This window comes from Anolis sagrei, chromosome 4 (assembly GCF_037176765.1).
Source record: "Anolis sagrei isolate rAnoSag1 chromosome 4, rAnoSag1.mat, whole genome shotgun sequence".
NCBI lineage: Eukaryota > Metazoa > Chordata > Lepidosauria > Squamata > Dactyloidae > Anolis > Anolis sagrei.
In genome coordinates, this window is record NC_090024.1 from 93,373,101 (window position 1) to 93,393,916 (window position 20,816).

The 20,816-nt window shown below is 39.1% G+C and overlaps 1 long non-coding RNA gene across 1 annotated transcript in view; it reads right to left on the reverse strand.

Annotated features, from left to right (window-relative positions):
• Positions 1–211: 211 nt before the first annotated feature.
• LOC137096937 (uncharacterized) overlaps positions 212–20,816 on the reverse strand; it is a 103,786-nt gene continuing 83,181 nt past the window's right edge. Inside the window, exons 4-5 of the long non-coding RNA XR_010909824.1 lie at positions 3,096–3,216; positions 212–1,202 (exon numbers count right to left, since the gene is read on the reverse strand). This is a non-coding gene — a long non-coding RNA (uncharacterized lncRNA). The remainder of the gene's footprint in view (positions 1,203–3,095; positions 3,217–20,816) is intronic.

A 20,816-nucleotide genomic window follows, 5' to 3' on the forward strand; every position in this document is an offset into this window, starting at 1 on the left:
AGCTGGAAAAGGTGAAATCAAATCAAGAAACTGAGAAAGTTAATTTTTTAGACTCTCATAGCTCCTTGAATACTATCAGGCACACCAATAACAGCATAACTTGAATTGACAGTTGTGTCTGTGAGACAGTTACCCTTAGAAGCTATCTGATCAAGGCATGATAGTTTGTATTTGCCTACTCACACCAGAATAATGAGGCCAAGGACAAAGCTTGGGTTGAAAAGAGACACTTTATTATAACTATTTCACTCTTCAGCTTCTGAACTTTAAAAGTCAACCCTAGCATGGGTCAACTTGATTTTATCTTCAATCATCCCTGGACAGAGCACCTGGAATTCCAGAAGCAACCCAATAAATTAGGTTGTTCTTCAGCTTGCCCATTTATTTGGAAGGTCTTTTCTGAGACACCTTCTTCCTCCCTTCCACATTCCTGTGACTTAAAGAGGTAACATTTTAAAAAATCCCTAGAAGTATCTTACCTCACCCTGCTGGCCCATAAGCTAAAGGTATAAGTTAGTAGATTTCCTTTACCGAAGTTGTACTGCATGTTATATTCTACCTAGAGGAGGTTTTCTGAGACACATAAGGAGAAAAGAAAAGAAAGGGTGATACATCTCTGTTGGAGGTAAAAGAAATTTACATTCATGCCATGGCACTGGCTGTGTCCATTCCAGACAGTAAGAAATTCGGGAAGAAGCAACAGAGGCACTTCTCTCTCTTGAGCAATGTAAACTATAGTACAGGGAACAAAAGCTGAGGCAACATTTTGCTCCACTTTAAATGTAGGGGGCCAAGTGAATGAGTCCAGTTGAGCTGATCAATTAGCTCAAGTGAAGCTATTGCTGTAGAACAAAAGCTCCAAAATGCCAATGGAATCATGTTTAATATCTCTGTCTTTCTGCTCTTCAGCCCATATATTTAGGCTTATATTTCTGGTAACTCTCCTCTCAGTTTTGCACTCTGCTCAGGATGCCTTTCTTCATTTGAACTTTGTCTGAATCATGCTTCTGTTTGTAACCCCATATTAACCAGAGTTGTGTTGTTATGCCCCAGGACTTAGAGGGTTATCCTGCAACTTCTTCTGTTCAATGGCAATCTCAGAAGGAACAGAGACAGATTCGCCTGAAGATGATCAACTCCTGGCTCTATTAGAACAACTATTCTTTAGGGAAAGAAGAAAAATAGTCCCGGAGCTGTCAGACCTGTTGAGCAGAGAAGAGAACAAAGTCAATCTATGCGGCTCCTTGCCAAATAATAAGGTGTGTGAGTTTAATCATGGGCAGCAGGCTGCAGCCAACTTAAGAAAAGCACTGACACATGTTTGCTGCTGAAAGCAACTATCTGATATCCAGCATAGATCTGGCATGTTCATATTCCTGCTCCAGTGTACTGAAACCCTGAACACCGGACCGACTGACAACTTAACTCCCAAATCCCTCAGAATACCTGATGAAAGTGCATGATTACCTCATAGAATTTCAATCCATCTTGACTTTTCTCCCTTGAGAATGGGCCCTCTCAGGAACCCGTGCCTTCAGAAACTTTGTATTTGATTTAGGACCTCATCATACTTACCTAAATCATCATCCTAGGATTTTTCCATGTCATCTTCAGCCATGCCATCTTCAGCCTGTGCCCCACACCAGATATCATACAATGCCATGTGACTTCTGACAGAGGATGTGCCCCCAACAGAACACTGGAGGCTTGCCATGTTGTGCAGGCTCCAATAGAGCCGGCACAGGGCCTCTCCACTAGGGTGATGCTTTCCCCATGTGATGGGAAAAGCATTGCTGAGAGGGAGCTGAAGACAGAGCAACAGATTCACCCCGCTGCCTCTCTCTTTTGTTATGAATATCCTGCTTTGCCTGGCCTTCCTAATGAGGCCTTTACTGTCTTTATCTAGGTAAGCTCTGTGTTAATTACTCCCTTCCTAGCATTAGCCTAGGCATGTATCTTGAACCTGAAACAGGATAAATATAACAGTTTGAACATTGGACTATGATTCTAGTGATCAGGTTTTGAAGTCTCACTCTGAAATGAAAACCCACTCAGTGACTTTGGCTATGCAGCAACAAGAATTAAGCCTTGAGATTGGCCTTTTTTTTTACTCTCAGTTTGTACAAACTGACAGGGGCACTCCCAAGCTTTAAACGGGACACCAAGGTCACTCCAATGAGTGAAAACTCTATGATTCTCATGCATGCAATATAGAGTAAACAAAAGTCCACGTGAAAAGAGAATAATCCCAAAAGCAACCAGACAAAATCTTTATATTGAACTAGACATGAGTGGACAGTATGAGTGTCATGTGTGAAAAAACCTGGACACTACACATCTTTAGGTCATCATGTTACTTGTGCTGCAACATGTTTACTATCTGACCTCTTCTGTACTAGGCAGACAACAACATGCATACTCAGAACACAATTCTTAATAATGCTGGATATTTGCCTAATGTCTCTTTTTCAGAGTGGAATCGAGTGGTTCTCCTAACTGTGCCAAGACTGCTCCAGCCTCACTACATTGTAGTCTAGTAAAACAATAATATTCAAATGACTCAGATAACTTCCACGTAATAGATGTTGAATTCCCCATTATCTTCCAACAGTGAGATGATCGAAGCGAAACTTCAGTTATGACTAAGAACTTAAGGAATACTGGAGCTGTAAGACAAGACTCCTTGATGCAGTGTGATACTATGAAGAAGGACAAAGTAAAGGTATGGAAAAAAATCCAAAAATACTTTCTTGATGTTCCTGGCACAATTCTTCTAGTTCCAAGAGGGACAAAAGATCTTGGGACTTACCAGACAAAAGGTCTTGGGCCTTACCAGACTCCTCTCAGGCTGGCTCTACTCTGCCCTAAATCCCCAGAATTACAATATTTACTCAATTCTATTGCTCACCTTTTTTGAATAAATTACCTTCCCAAAATTAGGGTATGTATTAAATTTGCGAAATATGGTAAATATGTTTTTAGGTTTCAGGGTTTTGGAAATTAAGGTGCACATTAGATTTGATGACCCATTAAACTTGAGTAAATAAGATATGTTCCTCAAGGCATGTGATATTAACACCTTTGTTTAAACTTACCTTCAGTATTCAGCCATGTTAGATCCTAACAAGTCAGGATACAAAGACCCTGCACATCTCATTCATAAAAAAGGCACCTGGCGCCAGCACACTTTTTCTTCATGTGGAAGATAAGAACTACCTACAACCAGAAAAAGAAGGATAAAGAAAACAGGCACCCAAGCTGCATAACATACCATGGCTCGCCTTAAAGCTAAGCTGTGTTTTATGGCATATAATGTAGAGAACATAATGTAAAAATGGAAGCGGTGCCACAGATTTACTCATATTTAACGCCAAAGAGTCATTAAAACAAATGCAGACTCTCCATATGCACACCTAGAATCCACTTCTGGATAAATGGGATTAATCATTCATGAGTGAGTTCTAAAGAGTTTGAGCCATAAATCTTTCATGTTTGAAAACAGGCTTCCTGAACAGCTGCAGCAGAAATGCAACAGGTGCGATATTCCCCTATTATGAATGTACAGTAATGAGAAAGTTCTCTTGCATTTCTGCATGATATGCAGCTATTTCAGTGAGAGATTTCTTTTGAGGTGAGAGGAGGAAAAGGCAAGATCCTTATTAATGTAGGTCAGATGTATGAAGAGGAATTTAATAGAAGGAAGATTCCCATCTCCATCCAGAATATCTTAAGAAGCACATTTCCTTATCAATTTATGTGCAGAAAGCACACAGTCCTGTAGTTGTGCTGCTAATTATAGAGAGTAGTATGTTGTTTTCCTCTCAAGCTGGATGTACCCTACTCTGAATCCCTAGAATTTGATCCCAGAATATCTGCTTTGGGCTGAATTTTGCCATCCAGCCCTTGGAATAAAGGGACCACAAAATAATATGGGATTATTTATTTATTTATTTTTATTTACTTTATTTGTATACCACTTTTCTCAGCCCTTAGGCGACTCACAGCGGTTAACAACAAGAACAGCAAAAATTCAATGCTATCAACACACGGTATAAAAAACAGTTAACATCATAACATATTATAGAAAAGTATACAATTAACAACAATATACAATTAACACCAATAACCATTCACTAGCGTCTCATCACTAAAAACATGATCCAGATCCGTTATCCATTGTTCCATTCATTACATTCATTGCACTGACTATTCGAACACCTGCTCAAACAACCAGGTTTTCACTTTTTTTGCAGAATACCATTAACTATGGGCAACTTTTATTATTGTTACCTATTTAACCTTTTGTGAATTGCAAAAACATTTCTAAAGGGTCTGAAATTGGTGTGGAAATAAGCTGAGACAGTAGCCATCTAAGACCTACTCCTTAGCTAACTTGGGTGATATATCTGGGTCCCTAGATGTAATAACTGTACTGTTTCCAGGGTGGCTGATCAGGAAAATGGAATTGGAGAATTCTGTCCCAACTCAGTAGGATTTATTAATGGCAGAATTCTCCATTTCAGTTTGCCTCACCTTGGTTATTTAAACCACAGGTGAGGGTTTCTGTTCCTGGCCTACACCACAAAGGGGTGCTTTAGGTGTACACTAAATATGAATCTATTCCTGTTTTCCACATGATGGCCTATTTAAAGCCTTAAAAACCCCAATCTGCCCAAAATATAAAGTATAGGGTAGGTGACCCCCCCCCCCATATCATAGGGGGAAAAGTCCTACCCGGTTTAACTCCTTCAACCCCCATCCCCCTGCAAAATGGACTATCCTTCTCTGTCTAGGCCCTTTTGTGGCCTCCGCCCTGATAACAGAACAGTACCAAAACAGTATTCCAACTGTAGGCTTATATCTTCTGTAAACTCTATGGGATCAAAAGCTTTCTGTCTCACACTGTTTCTTTCCTGACATGCGATTTGCAAAAGTAGAACAGAGAAGGAAATAGGGGTTCAAGATGAACAAAAACAATCAGGTTAAAGCAGGTCAAGATCCATACATACACCAAACAAACACAATGTTTTCAGTTTTAAGCAAACAATTCATTCTTATAGAAAAATAATAACACTATTTGCTAGGTTATACTGTCCCTTCATTGTAACAGCCAGTATGGTGCATGGATTTGAGCTCTGGAGTATGAATCTGGAGACATGAATTCAAATCCTTGCTTGGACATAATAATTATCTGAGTGCCTTTGGATAAATTATGACTTCTGACCCATAGAGGAAGGCAAAAACAAATACTCTCTGAAAAATCTTGCCAAGATAACAAATACACCTCAATAAGGCAGGGTTGCCTTAGGGTTACCATTAAGTCAGAAATGACCTGAAGGCACACAACAACATAAAAAAATGCACACACACCCTTCCTGCTGCATCTTTAAATACATAGTGCTTAGCGAATTTAGTTATTTCATTGGGAACTGCATTGCATTTATGAGTTCAAACTTTTTGTTGCCTTCCCCCCCCCCCACTTCCAAAACTAGAAGAAGAAGAAAAAGAAATTCAGCTATAGCAAAATGGATGGTGAAGTTGAAACTGCATTGTGGCATGCAATGCTTTTTTTAAAAAAATGACTTTACATTCAGAGTAGCTAAAATCTATGAGAAGTTAATCAAAGTTAAAGGGACCTTTTGGCTTCAGACAAATTGTTCCCCATTGTTAATGTTAGTGTTACCTGCATTTTTTGCAAATGTCTTATACTAGAACTGTCAGTTAAGGATAAGAACTTAGAATTCAGTTTCAACCTGTATCAGATTTTTATGTATTCTTTTATCTTCTCTGCCACATGAGCTCATAAATAAGGACAAAACTGATTACTGTAGAACTTCTTTTGACATGAAAATGTAACATGAAAATCTGAGTCTTTCTTTTCCTTCCTTCCACCTTGAAAATTGCCTTGACTGAAGAAATAATCAACAATTCAAACATCACACTGCAAAATCTAGTCCCCACCAAAGAAATAACCATAAAACATAGCACCCTGACATAGCACACACATGGTAACAACTACTTCCAAATGAGATGTGTGAGTTCTGGGACATTTCCAGGTTTGCTGTAGGTTAAAACATAACCTAGCTACAAGGACAGTTAAGATGTGCCACATCAGTCTTTTCTCCTTTAGATTGACAGCAAAGAATATTAGCCGAGAGACCTCACACTTCCTACTCATATATCAACATCCATTACTGAACACATTACTCTAATTTGCCAGTTGACCTCGAGAGTTGAGAGTAATCAAAGCATGAGTTAAAATGAGATGAAGGCAGTCATCTTAAAATAAGCTCTCCTATGTCCACTCTGGACACAGATTAACTTGCTGCCCTCCTGTGGCCCCTAATGTTTAAATAGCATGGCTTTTTACATTCAGTTCTGCCAGCTGAATAAAGTGATACCCATTTTAAAAACCAGCCACACCATTAGGCAGAATTAGTTAGTGTTTCAGACAGAAGATACACAATGTCACTAAAAGGCAACAAAGCATTCAGTAGTCTGTTACTGTTGCACTTTTCAACTGCCATGGAGAGGGGCATGTCCACCCACCAGAAAATAAACAGTGAAGTCATGTGTAATGGAGTGAAATGGACCAGAATTTTATCAACTATTTAAAAATGACCTAGAAACCGGAATTGTCATCCAACCCCCAAAATGATGAGACCACACAACAATATGGGATTAGCTATGGGAAACTTTTATTAATGTTACCTAATTAACTTTTTGTGACTTGCAAAACATTTCTAAAGGGACATGGACTTGGTGTGGATTAAACCAAGGCAGTGACCTTCTAGGACCTACTCCTTGGCTAACTTGGGCAAAATACCTAGGTCCCCAGATATAATAATATGTACCTTTTGCAAGGTGAGCACTCATGGAAACCACAGGTGAAGGTTTCCGTTTCTGGCCTACACCACAAAGGGGTGCCTTAGATGTACATCAAAAGGTAAATCCATCACTATTTTCTGCATGACGGCCTATTTAAAACCCACAATCCCAATTTGCCCTTTTAAAGACAGTATAGAGTTGTTTAAAAAACCCAGAAAATGGGGGGGGGGATTATTATCCAGCCCCTTAGACAACCAAATAATTATACTGTTAATGGGTGGGAGGGTGAGTCAACAATGAGCTAAGAATGATTTCCAATGTTAGGCTGCTCTCCTATGCAGCCACGGCCCTTGAAAATAGTTCCAGCTGGAACTATTTTCAGTAGTGGTCCCTTTCAGTAGAGGTAGCAAACTGCTCCCCACCCGTAGTGCAGTGGGGGGAGGGAAGCTAATTGGCACAGAATTTAAGAGAAGTTCAGGATTTTTCAAGATACTTGTCACATCTGGACCATTTTCACAGAAATCAAATTGACAATCCTCACTATTGTGGCATATGCTTTGTCATCCATCAGCTCCCATATCAGAGGAAAGTGACTCCTATTTCCTTGATGACTTCAAGTCCCATGATTTAATCAAGGTAAGAATCTGGAATACACACAAAACAATCTTCTTCTCCACACTGGACCCCAGGTTTCAAAAACCAGTTCTGATGCTTTTTATTACAAAAGTGCTTCCAGGGTTGATTAATCCTATCTGCATGATTTTTTTTCTTCGCTTCATGACACATTGGAATGTCTAGTGCACTCAAAAGCAGAAATCAATTCTATTGTGCAGGCTTCTCTCTGTCATAGTGCCCACTTAAACAACGTGTATGGGCAAAAATATTTACAGCTCACACCTCCCTCCCAAGATGTCAGATTGTTTGGATCAGTATTTTTAGAAGAAAATTGGCTGATCATAAGAATGCAAGAGCCACAGGGAACTCTACCAATGGACACATAAGGTCGATAAACCACATGATTGTCATCCCATGTTGCCTTGCCATGAAGTTCTACTGGTAGTCATTCATTTTCATGTTCCCACAAGACCCTACTACTCCAAAGCTGTCCATTCATTGAAGCCAAATTGTGAACCAGCAGTAGCATATCATTTTACACTCAACCCACCCAAGAAGCCATACTTTGCCTATATTTAGACAGATGATATTTTCTCCATGATCCACATATTTGTGAAATCAGCCAAGCTCCAAGGCTCAGGTGCAAAGTTTGTGACTGCCTGACCCCCAACACATCATTTTCTGAATAACCTGTTTATTGTCACAGCTGTATTTACTACCACAATTTTTTAGAGAGGAGATTCTCTACTCCATTGACATGGAAGCCACCAATAGCCAATGAGTCGAAGTGTTCGCAATTTTTGCATACTGATACACATCAACTGCCAGTTTATATGTTTGCTGAGTTCTACTTGCTTGCTCTTCCACACCTATTTTCATACAGTATATCTTAAAGCTTGAAAGGATTTTTTCCTTTCTTTTCTCTCTTCTCCATTAGGTAATGGCAGAGTCTTGAAAGTTTTTACAAAGAAGACAATTCTCTTTTTTTTTTCTCTGGTAAACATTTACAAATAGCAAATCTGTTTTCTGCCATGTATTCTCGGATTGCCTTTAGCATTTCATTTGAGCTATAACTTCAGTGAGCACATTGGTAATCTTTATAGTCAACCTAGAAAGCAGTTTTGCTCTATGAGAATTGCACTTTGCTGTATAATGATGCACATATTGGAATAATGGAAGTTCAAAAATGTATTTCTTCTATCACAAAACAGCTATTCTTGGCCATGTTGTACTGTGCATTGGGCTACAATCAATTCATTTTACTGGTTCCATAAATTAACATCGCAAGGCAAATTTGAGGATTTGTTTTATTATCCTGAGCAGGTTTCTTGGTTTCTTTCTATTTTTACTGCCTCTACTTTTTACATCAAAAACTTCATTACATTTCTTGTGATCGCTCTGTGCAGGTTTTACTATTAGTCAGATGTAGGAATTTGGGATTGCAACAGTCAGAACAATAATATATTGCATTTGAGACTTCCCATATTTGCTTTGTAAAATACATTCACTGAACCATAAAGATACTTCATGCAGATGACAAGATTTTGATTCATCAAAGAACATCCTTCTTTGTGTAGTAACATTAGCAAGGGTTCAGTGTCACAGATTGTTCATATCACATCCCAGAGAATATTCCTTATTAAATGATAAGCTGGTGTGACAACAGGGAATGATCTATGATAGCAAATCTATGATATCTCCTTCACACAAACAAGTGATCAAGTGATAGTACCAGTTCATCATGCAGAAAATCCTCATCTTACTGAATATGTAAACTATGTGACAGACAGTGATATAATATGCTTAACATTTTGTTTATGATTTGGCATGATTTATGTTCCTCTGCATCATTATGGGGATGTTCTTCATGCTAGCTTCACATCCCATGTTCAGAGACCAAATGAATATAGATGAGTGCTCTTAATAACTGTGTAACTATTATAAAAATCCTTCACAATGAGTGAATCTACTCTTGCTCATAAATCTGTTGCTAGTGTGGTTCAGAAGATGGCCACATACACTCTGTCAAACTCATTGCAGTGGCAGGTTGTGATCCACACTGGCCCTATTGGACCATCACCACCCATCTTGTGTCACCATTGTAATTCCCAACAAGCCACAAAGCTCAATGCATGTTTCTGGCCATCATGGGAACCCTGTTTTGATATCAGCAAAGGCCTCACATGACCAGGAAGAAACTAGAGAGCCAATTTCCTTTCTTTCTTCCTGATCACGTGGACATCTCTGTTGAAGTTGAAATAGATGCTGATGATGGTTTTTCTCTACAGTAATGAGTGTAGGGAAAGATTGGTGATGGCTGTCCAAACTGCTCCAAAGCTGTGGGATACTCCAAAATTTCAAGCAAAATTTGGGACATTCCCCAACTTTGATAATATATGAGCTTCATCCTGGAACTAGCTAGCTGTTACTGTTGAATTGGGGCAGCATAAATGGAGAAATTCATTGCAGTTTACATTTTGAGCAATTTATCAACATTTGCAAACTCCTTCATAAATTGAACAATATATCAACACCTGAAATAAGTGAGGTTTAACCCATTTAAATGAATGATAAATTGAAACTGTCTGATTTTTTTCCTTCTTAAAGATAACTAGTTTTATTCTCCTCATACAACTGGAAGCCAACCCACCCAAAAAATTCTCACTGGCATTGGTGGTTTAGGTCCATACATACACCAAGCTACCACAATGTTCCAAGGCTGAGCTATTTAGTCATTGGAATAGACTATACCTCTCTCTCAAACTAAGTGGATAAAGAACTTCTAGAAGAACTACCACAGTTCTTAGTTTTCACCTTCTGTATTTATTTCTGGATTTGTCAACGAAATAAATTTGTAACATATACAGAGACAGGCATACCTTTTCCAGTCTTGATTAATTCAACTTTCCCTTTTGCTGTTATTTTTTCAGCTTATTTGACTTACTTTTGAATTCTGTTGTGGGATTTGGGAGGTATCTGTATTGCTTTAAATTCATTTAGTAAACCTCAAGAGAGTTTCAAGAGTAAAGCTTCTTAGGAAGGGATTGTAGACTTATTGATGAGAAACAGTTTGTCTGTAAGCCTCACAACCTCTCAGAGTCAATGCAATACACTTACTTAAAGAAGTTAGACTTGTTTATCAGACCTGCTGATAATATCCAGAAATATATTTCTAAGCTATCGCCACTCATCACTGAAGATAAAGTTAAACTATATGATTCTGTATGGTAGCTCCAGAATACTTGGGCTATAACCAAATGAAACTACTACGATTTTTTTATTGTATCAGAAGCGAACCAAGAGTACAGTTGTAATGTATATTAAAAACAAAAAAAGTTTTAAAAACTTGGCATTATACTAAATGTCCTTTGACCAGTAGCTGGCCACTTGGAGTGCCTCTGGTGTTGCTGTTGTGCATGTGGCAGGACTCAGGCTGCACTTTAATAGGTGGTCTGTAGTTTGCTCTTCTTCACACTTGCATGTTGTTGACTCCAATTTGTGGCCCCATTTCTTCAGGTTGACTCTGCATCTCATGGTGACAGAGCACAGTCTGTTTAGTGCCTTCCAAGTTGCCAAGTCTTCTGTGTGCACAGGGGGGAGTCTCTCATTTGGTATAGCCATGGCTTGAGGTTCCAGGTTTTAGCCTGCCACTTTTGGACTTTCACTTGTTGAGATGTTCCTGCAAGTATCTCTGAAGATCTTAGAAAACTATTTCTTAAGGCATTGGCATGCTGGCTGATATCAAAACAGGGGATGGGCCGGAGATGTCACTGCTTTGGTCCTTTCATTATTGGCTGCTACTTCCTGGTGAATGTCAAGTGGTGCAATACCGGCTCAACAGTATAATTTCTCCAATGGTGTTCAGCATAGACATCCTGTGATAATATAAGAGCCACAACCACTCTTTTAGCATGGTAAGATGTGTTCTACACTGGGCATATGTACTCAGCATATGTACTCAGCAGCAGAGTAGCAAATCACAAGGGCATATATCTTAACTGTATCTGGTTGTGATCCCAGGTTGTGCCAGTCAACTTTCATATGATATTGTTTCTAGCACCCACTTTTTGCTTGATATTCAGAGCACGGTCCAGGGTAACTCCCAGGGATTTAGGTGTGCTGCAATGATCCAGTGGGATTCCTTCCAAGGTAATCCTCAGAGCTCGAGATGCTTGTTTGTTCTATTACTGTTACGATGCAATCCACAAAACACAGAGATTTCAAACAGCGACAGAATGTTTCAGAGAAGCTGCAGATCCTATTTTTCAGCCTAATTTTATTTAGATTTAAATGCTGCCCATTCCTGAAAATGGAGGATGCATAACACCACTCCCATAAAAGTGGAAAAAAGTGACATAAAAATCTATGAACCAATTTCGCAGAACTATGGCTGAGGGCTTATATAAAAACATGCACAATTGTTGATAGGATCATATTATGTGTATAATTGTGATTCAAATGAAATAAAAATGAAATAATTTCAGCCAAAGTAGAACCACCAGCAGTCACTACTTTGTGAGCATAGCCATGTGTGTGCTGCCTAACTTTTAGAGTACACACGGGGGTTCTAGAAGCACTTCCTGGCTGTCATGTGCTTATCAGTAACATTTGTCATGAAATAGCCTGTATAACATAATGTTATGCATATTCAATTATAGTTTGGAAAATCTAGGTTCAAATCTCTACTTATCCAGTAAACTATATTAATTGGCTGACCTTGTGCAAGTCATATACAGGTTAGCTCACCTCACATAGTAAGGATAAAGCGCAGAGAAGGAGAGACTTATACACTATGTTGAGAAAGGAAGCAAAGAAGAAAGAATAAACGGCAACATAGAACACAATAACATTAATAGAAACACTGAAAATTTTGTATAAATCCACATTTTGCACCAAAAGAGCCTGATAAATCTTTCTCTCTGATAACACTCCATTATCACACCATACACTAAGTGGCATTGGATACTGTCTAGACACAAATAAAAACACTTTTTACTGCATATCATCATCCTAATCTTGTCCCAAACCAAACCAAGTTTCAAAGTTGTATTAAATAAGGAAAAAAAAATGTTCCTTCAGGTTTTGTGTCTCCCACTGAATAAGTGTTTTAAAAAAGGTGCCTTAACTCAGCTTCATTGAAAGGGTGTTGAGAAGAAATGATGCCAGAAAGGATGTTTTCTTAAGTCTGATGCCTTAAACCCAGGTGTTATTGAAGGATCTGAGTAAAAATGATGCCAGAAAAGGTGGTTTCTTAAGACTGGTCCCCTTAAAATGACAGAAAGGGGAGCCTGGGAAGTTCCCCTATTGCCACCAATGGGTTGGATCTTCCAGAGTAAAAACTGATCTTTTGGCTGCTGGATAGAAAAATGGAATTTTGCCCACCCAAATGTGAGAGGTTTCTGAAAAACGGGTTGGGGGACACCAAACTCCAGACACCAAAACTTCAGACTCCAGCACACTAGGGGTGTACTGAATTGCACATCCCTAGTGAGTTACACAGTTATTATCTAAAAACAAACAGGTCGGCTAAAAGAGGACATATATGAAGGCAGAGACAACACAAATTGGGAGGCGTCACATCCCTGTATGTTGTTTATGCAAAAAAAAAAAAGATTTCTGCAGTAAGAAGAGGGCCTAGGCAAACAAGATGGGTTTGTTGCAGGAGAACCCATTTGATGAGATTCCTCTAATGTCTCCCCAATAATAAGTGATAATGCCCCCCTCTCTTTGTGCACATATATTAGAATATTGTTAGAATCACCACACTGTTCCTATTACAATAAAACAATAACATTTCAAGGAGGCCAGGTTGTTTTGTGGTTTAGATCATTGTCTCTTGACTGAGTTTATTGCATATTTACGTATCACTGTGTTAGGAGGCCCCAATTATGCAATGGGTTATACCCTTGTGCTGGCAGGACAGAAGACTGACAAGTTGGAGGTTCGAATCTGGGGAAAGCGTGGATGAGCTCCCTCTGTCAGCTCGAGCTTCCCATGAGGGGACATCAGAGAAGCCTCCCAGAAGGATGGTAAAACATCAAAACATCCGGGCGTCCCCTGGGCAATGTCCTTGCAGACGGTGAATTCTCTCATACCAGAAGTGACTTGCAGTTCCTCATGCCACCCCTAACACATACACAAAAAAATATCACTGTGTTGTCCTTTAGTACATCACTTACAGTGTCTGATATTCTTGAAAAGCAATTATGCTGTTGTTGACACTTCTCAGTTCATTAGTGAGAAACTCAGGGGGAAATCTGGTGGGTTTGTTTTTCAATGTGCCAACCAGCCTCAGGTGTCTCTTTGCTAATTCCCTGCTTAATCCGATACTAGTGTAACAGTTTCAAGTTGCTGTAATTTATCTAGAATTTTATCAAACTATTATTTCACCAGCTACCATCTAATCTAGAGTTCAAACTGCTAAATTCCGAGGTTAAGGTTCTTCTTTTCACTTGTTCATATCCTGTCATGCACATATGTATGCCGTACTTTGTAGTTTTCAGTTAGGGAGGTACATCTTTGCTTCTTTCTTTTTAAAATGAAGAAATTCACACATGAACACACACGGGTGAAATTACAAGAGTTTTTCTACATTTGTCAGGTTTTTTTTTCATACTGCAGAACATTTTTGAATATATATTTATGCAAAAATCAATCACCTTTTTTTTGCAGAAAAAGAAAATTAGCAAATAAATCTATCAATTGTAAAACCATATGCATGACAGTATGTCTCAATAGAAGCAAAATGCTATTTTTCATCAAGGATGACAGAATATGTGAGTATTCTTTATATCTAGATTTTGAATAGCTTAATACTTCCTCAATGGGCATCTTGCTCTGAATGGCACTGACTGCCTCTCAATTGTAACCTTGTCTTATAGTAGATCACAGCAATCACATCCCATACACTACATACAGCATCAAGTTTGACTTTCTTAGCATTGCTGTTGTTGTTGTCATCATCATCATTATGTATCTTCATGTGAGAGAATGAACCTATTTCCCCACAATTATGCCAACACTTGTTTGAAATATTTCCCATGATCTGAGCCAATTGAAGGGAGGTTCAAATTTATTATTTCTATTTATGATTTCTTAAGGCATTTTGTCATTTTATCCTGAAAGAGAGGGGGGAGGGGGAGAGAGAAAGTCAAGCCCAAGCAGTTGCTTAGAGAACTTGCAAATCCAGACAACCAGATATACATGTCTCAGAAAAGATGTTAGTGTTAGCAATGTTTGCATGCTCATGCAGTATCCCTTTGGTATTCTCTGGGATTTGGCTCTAGAACCAAGTATGGCTACCAAAAAATGTGAATCTTCAAGTTCCATTGGCTACAGCAATATAGTTAAATGGTGTCTCTTATATAAAATGGCAAAACAAGGCTTGTTTTTTTAAAATTTTGTTTTGGAATGTTTTGAAGTTGTGGGTGGGTGACTCAATGGATGCAGAATCCATAAAGGTAAAGGTAAAAGTGGGGGTGGTGCTCATCTCCATTTCTAAGCCAAACAGCCAGCATAGTTTGTAGATGCCTCCGAGTTCATGTGACTGGCACGAGTGCATGGAGTGTCATTACCTTCTCACCCAAACCGTATCTATTGATCCACTCACATTTGGATGTTTTTCGAACTGCTAGGTTGGCAGAAGCTAAGGCTAACAATGGGAGCTCACCCTGTCCTGTGGATTTGAACTGCTGACCTTCTGGTTGGCAAGTTCTGCAGCTTAGCAGTTTAACTCGCTGTGCCACCACAGCCCTGCAGAATCCATGGATACAAGGATTTGACTATATTTACCAACTGCTTATCTGAGTGTTACTTTATCAAGGTTTATACAAATATTGTATATTTACAGTGATATACTGTTAGTTTTGTTTCCCCACATCCTCTTTCTCTGCTAGTACCTCTCACATTTTCCAGCAATGATGACACTAATAGTTGACAGGTACCTATTGTACTAAAATTCAATGTTAAATGATGGACTCTGGGAGGTATACTTTTTTAAAATAAAAATTTCAAAATAGCGTTAACAAGTCAAAGTGGGGAACTTTTCCAGTATTCAGTGTACTGCAGTTCCCATTAATGCAACATTCGGGAAACATGAAAGATACAGGTTGCCAACTTTCTGAGGGCTAAAAGTTATGTTTAATCAAATGTATAGCATTTACAAGTCAAGATCAAATCAGTGGTTTTGTCAAGCTTATCACCTGCAAGAAAGTTGCTGCAGCAAAGTCAGAAAGTGAAAAATTCCTTTGGCTGTCATCCCACCCTTAGGATGCTTAAATATCAATTAAGTCAATGAGCCATAGCAACCTAAATATACACTGGATTGCAGCCTGATGCCAGTCTTGATCTTTATTAACCTCATGCAGGATCAGGACTATAATGTTAGTAACAAGCTAGTGATGATCACATCTATGTCTCTCCTCTGTTAGATTCCATGCAGCAGCTTTATCCATAGAAACTAAGGTAATGATGTGTATTTCCAAATGATGCACAGTTGTTTGCACTGTGTTTTCTTCTCACATCATTAACCGAGACAATGAGAGCATCAAACATCCATCTCTCTCATCCATCTGAGTTGATGATACATTTGCAACTATAAATCCAAATTTGATTGAATGGCACATGTTAATACACTATTAGCAATCACTTCATTCATACTCTAATTGGCCCCCAAATCTCAAGTCTTTGGAACGCTTCATTTTGTTGATATGAACTGCAATGCACTGGGGGGGGGGGGGGGGGAATCAAAGCTTAATTTAATCTTTGTTTCCACAACATTCAATCTGGGCTCCTGTTTTCAGTGTTAGGGTTCAATTACCCCAATATGTAAGATGCTTTTTCTTCTTCAGGGGAAAATAATGTCTAGAGTAGCATACAGAGTCAGGAATGGATAACAAATTATCTTATTCTGGAAAACCCAATCTCTTAAAGGAAATCCAATAGTTAAATGCAACATATTACATACATGCCCACATGCACATCCCCTTTACTCTGTTATTAGGGCAGTTGATTTACAAATTTGAAAAATATGCTAAAATTATCAAAGCTGCCTTAAGAGTTAGATCTAAAGTGTGGCAAAATGAAAATAATGCATAGTTCATGTCTTTACCAATCCACATACTGTCTTGCTAGAGAAATGATATACCATGCAGATGATCAGCAAAAAAAATAAGGTGTTTACTCTTTGTTATGCAGAACAATATATATACATTCATGTGAACAGTTGCATTGACTCACACAATGTCCTTTAAAAGAAATTCAAATGGTCCTTAAGTGTCCATGTGATATATCTTCTTCCAGCAGCCAAGAAGTGAAAATCCAAACTGCCTTGGTAAGCTCCTGCACTGAAAACATAAAAATGTAACTGTTGACAAAACTCCCAGACCCAGCTAGCTTCTTGGGTGTAGCCCAACCAATCATCTTCATGCTTTGCATTTTTAAGTTAATACACTCACCAACTGATTTTTTACATGCTCCAACATGAAGGATGTACTGATATTTCCACGCAAACTGTCTTTCTGGTCTGGAAGTATGGTGTCCATTAAGCTGATAGAGCTGTGAATGAGACCAATTGATGTGTGCCCTGCTTTCCAAATAGCCAGAAATAGCCTAGGTGCTGCGAAAGGAATGTCAGATTTCACTCAGCACAAATACATCATCCAACAAAGCTATATGTTATTAAGATAATAACAGGAGTACAAAGTTAAGAGAGTTAATTGTATTCCTGCTCCCCCTCAAAGTAGTTAATTGGTGTTCAAATTACACATGGGGGTAAGCTGGAACTTTTGCTTATTCATTTTTCAAAAATAATGAAATTATTTTAGTTACTTCCAAAACTATATGAATACTGCCATTTACTGCCATGGGGAACGAAGACTTCATGATTGTCTCAACACTCACAATCCAGCAAGAAGAACAACATAAGACATAACTTAAACAATGTGATATTTTCCTCCATGATTACGTTACAATGTACTCCAAAATCCAGGGTCAGTCTGGTGACAGCTCATCTTAGGTGTACCTAAGCAAAGACAGATTCTTACATAGTCTGCATTTAGAAATGCTCATATGGAAAAGACAAAGAGTAGCACTGTAATGGAAATATATTGTAGTCATAATTCACTTTGTGTTCCCTCAAAGTGAAAGGACATGATTATGAGCGGGGAAAAACACTGCTTGTAGATGGCTTCATTTTTCCCTACAGAAGACGTACACAGGGAAGTGGTATCTAAACAATTATAAACAAGCCTCATGCTTTTATAGAAACACTTTTCTGAAGTATCTATGGGGGCATGGGGAGGGGCAAGCATTAAATGGGTAGATTGGATAGCAGGTGGCAAAGCAGCATGAGTGCAGATAAAAATCACAGACATTTCATGTAGCAGTTTCAATCTGAATTGTAGTTTTAATACTGCAGAGGATGAGAAAAAGGCAAGGATGGCGGGCTGTAGAGATTAGGCAGCTAGAAATGGTTATTGTATGATTGGGAAGCAGCAGGACAAAACACGTGGCTATGAGTGTGCACTTTTAAGGGGAATGAATACTGTTAATTTGCAATTGTCAGAAGATCGAAAGTAGCTTCACATTTCAGTCTGTTTTTCCTTTATTAAAATGCCAGGGGCAGGGCTGTAATGTGAATCCAGGACACTCATTGTTTCATTGTAAGGGGTGTGAGGAGGGATGGGTTAATTAGCAAAGATATGGTTACCATTCATTCCACCCTGCTTGCCTTGCAGTTTATGGTGCAGTTTTGACAGTCAGTAGTGCATTTTATCAGGATCAATATAGTCGGCTCTTCATGTTCACAGGGGTTAGTGATGCAGAACCCACATGAAAGTGGGGGAATGTTATTACCTCTAGCTCCCTTAAATCCTAATTCTTAATATTTCACAGCAGCTACCTTTGGAATAAGTACAAGCAACTTTAAGATGCTGCTGTAGTAGCTGTGTTCACTCTTCCACCAAGAATCATAGCAGCTGCCCCTTTTGCCTTTGCAACAAGAGCAGAGAAAAGAATGGTGTTACTTTTTTTTGCTCCTTCCAAAGGTTGTAGCCTATAGCTTTTGGGTAACAATGCCAGATAGCATGGCAGTCTCCTATTTTGCCACTGGAAAGAGTGAGGAGAAACAAAGGCATTTCTCTTTGCTTCTTCCAAAAGCTAAAATCAATGGTTGCTGGATTGCTCTTATTCCAGGGAGCACCCCTGCCTCCCCTTTTTTACTTTGTAATGAAAGCTCCAAGGCCCTTGTGCTCATTCATTCTGAAGGTAGAAGTGGTCCAATCTAGAAAGGGGATGGGGCATTTTATTATTAATGGCAATCTCATGCATTATCAAATCTATAAAAGTTGAGTTTAGATAGAATAATATTCCAAGCTACCTGTATTAAATGTAAAGTTTGTGCCTATAATATAAACATACATGTAAGACAGAGAGAAAGTGAGAGAAGGAGGGAGGGAGAGGGAGAAAGAGAGAGATGGGTTTTCATTCAGTGAGAGGAGTACAGCCCATGAACCACATACAAATGCAGACATCCTGACATTTACCTAACTCCACCCCCCCCCCCCCAAAAAAAAGATTAAAAATGACATTTTCCAGTTGCTCTTTAAATTCCCAAAATGGCACAAAACTGAGGAGGGGGCTACACTTCACAGATGGTCATATCCTGGGATGTGTGGAATATCATTATGAGTGCTTTCATTTCAAAACCAATCAGTATACTTCTAGTAGAACAGAGAGATATACAGGATGAAGAAGAGGTAAATACCACAGGATCTGATCCCAATACTCCAAGATCCTGATCTATACCACAGGATCTGATCCCAAATTATCTGCTTTGAACTGGATTATATGAGGGTCCATCCAGACAGGGCCCATAACACGGGAGCTCCCGTATTTTTTCCAGAGGCATTCAAATGATGTCTCTGATTAAACTGAATTAATTTGAAATAAAGCAGGAAAACCTTGCTTTGTCCCAAATTAATTTGATACTCCATTAGATCTGGGTTTTCCTGAAAGACCCGGTTATAATGGAATATGGGACCTGTGGGGACTGACCCCTCGGTAGTCCTGGGACCACTGAGGGGTCAATCCGCACAGCCCAATTTGCTTCTCCGGGACACAGAAGAACCCACCCCCTCCCCAAATCCTTAAAACCTTTAAAACTTACCCGGCTGCCTTTCGTCATTTCGGCATGCTTTTTGGTATGTACCAACATAGCGCTAAGAGGCCGGGGGGATCACTCGTGGGGGGATTACTCCTGGAGGGGGAGGGGTTCAGCTGTCCCCGTTGTAGTGTGATTTTTATCACACTACAATGGGGACAAGAGATGGGAAAACCTGATTCTTTTGGGCACCTATGCAGATAGCAATGCAGGAGAAAATGGGTTACCTTAACCTGTTTTCTTCTGTGGCAAATTGCTATCTGGAAGTGGCCTGGATCCACACTGGCAGATAATCTGGGATAAACAGATAATCTGGTAACAGATCCTCAGAAATAGAGCAGTGTAAATTCAGCCTTAGTATTTGTTTTGAATTCATCACCTCTAGGGATGTGTGTATTACCATCTTCAGGTCCTCCAAATCTATATTGAGTCTACACAGCCCTAGTTCAAAGCAGATAATATGCTTTTTATAAGGCAGTGTAGATGGGTCTTATACTTTAGCTTCACCACATTGCTTGCACTAGCTGGTAGCAGCTTGCTAAGATCTTTCTCAGGCTTTCATAGATTGAACTCAAGGGGCCTTTTCCCATGAAATTTGTTTGCTTTGCCACTGAGGCCCCTTCTATACTGTCCTATACCCCAGGATCTGATCTCAGATTATCTTCTTATCCCTGATTATCTGATAATGGAGAGTCATATAATCCGATTTAAAGCAGATAATCTGGGATCAGATCCTGGGATATAGGGCAGTGTAGAAGGGGCCTGAGTTACCAAACCTTGAAATAACAAGGGACAAAACTCAGGTTTCCAGTGCCAGATGTGTGTGTGTATGAATATATATTATTTATATCCCATCACTATACCATCACAAAGCCACAATGCACACTTCAAGTGTAATGTAATTCTTCATTCACTTTCTTTATATCATACATGATTTTTTTAAAAACTTCTGCCATACTTCCCACATATAACCCCACTGTCCTCCCCCACAGCTGAAACCTTTTATTTATTTCTTTTCCAATCCTGGCTAAAATGATCTTTCAATCTGACATACTTGAGATCATGAGACTAGTGTCATTTATCCTTGTCATTTCTATAGACAGGCAATTATCTGTGCAGAAAGCAAATCAGGGCAAGGTTTATTTAATAGTATTATTGTCCTTTCAAGTACATGTCCTTAATTTAACTGCCTGCCCAGAGGTCACTTTGGGTT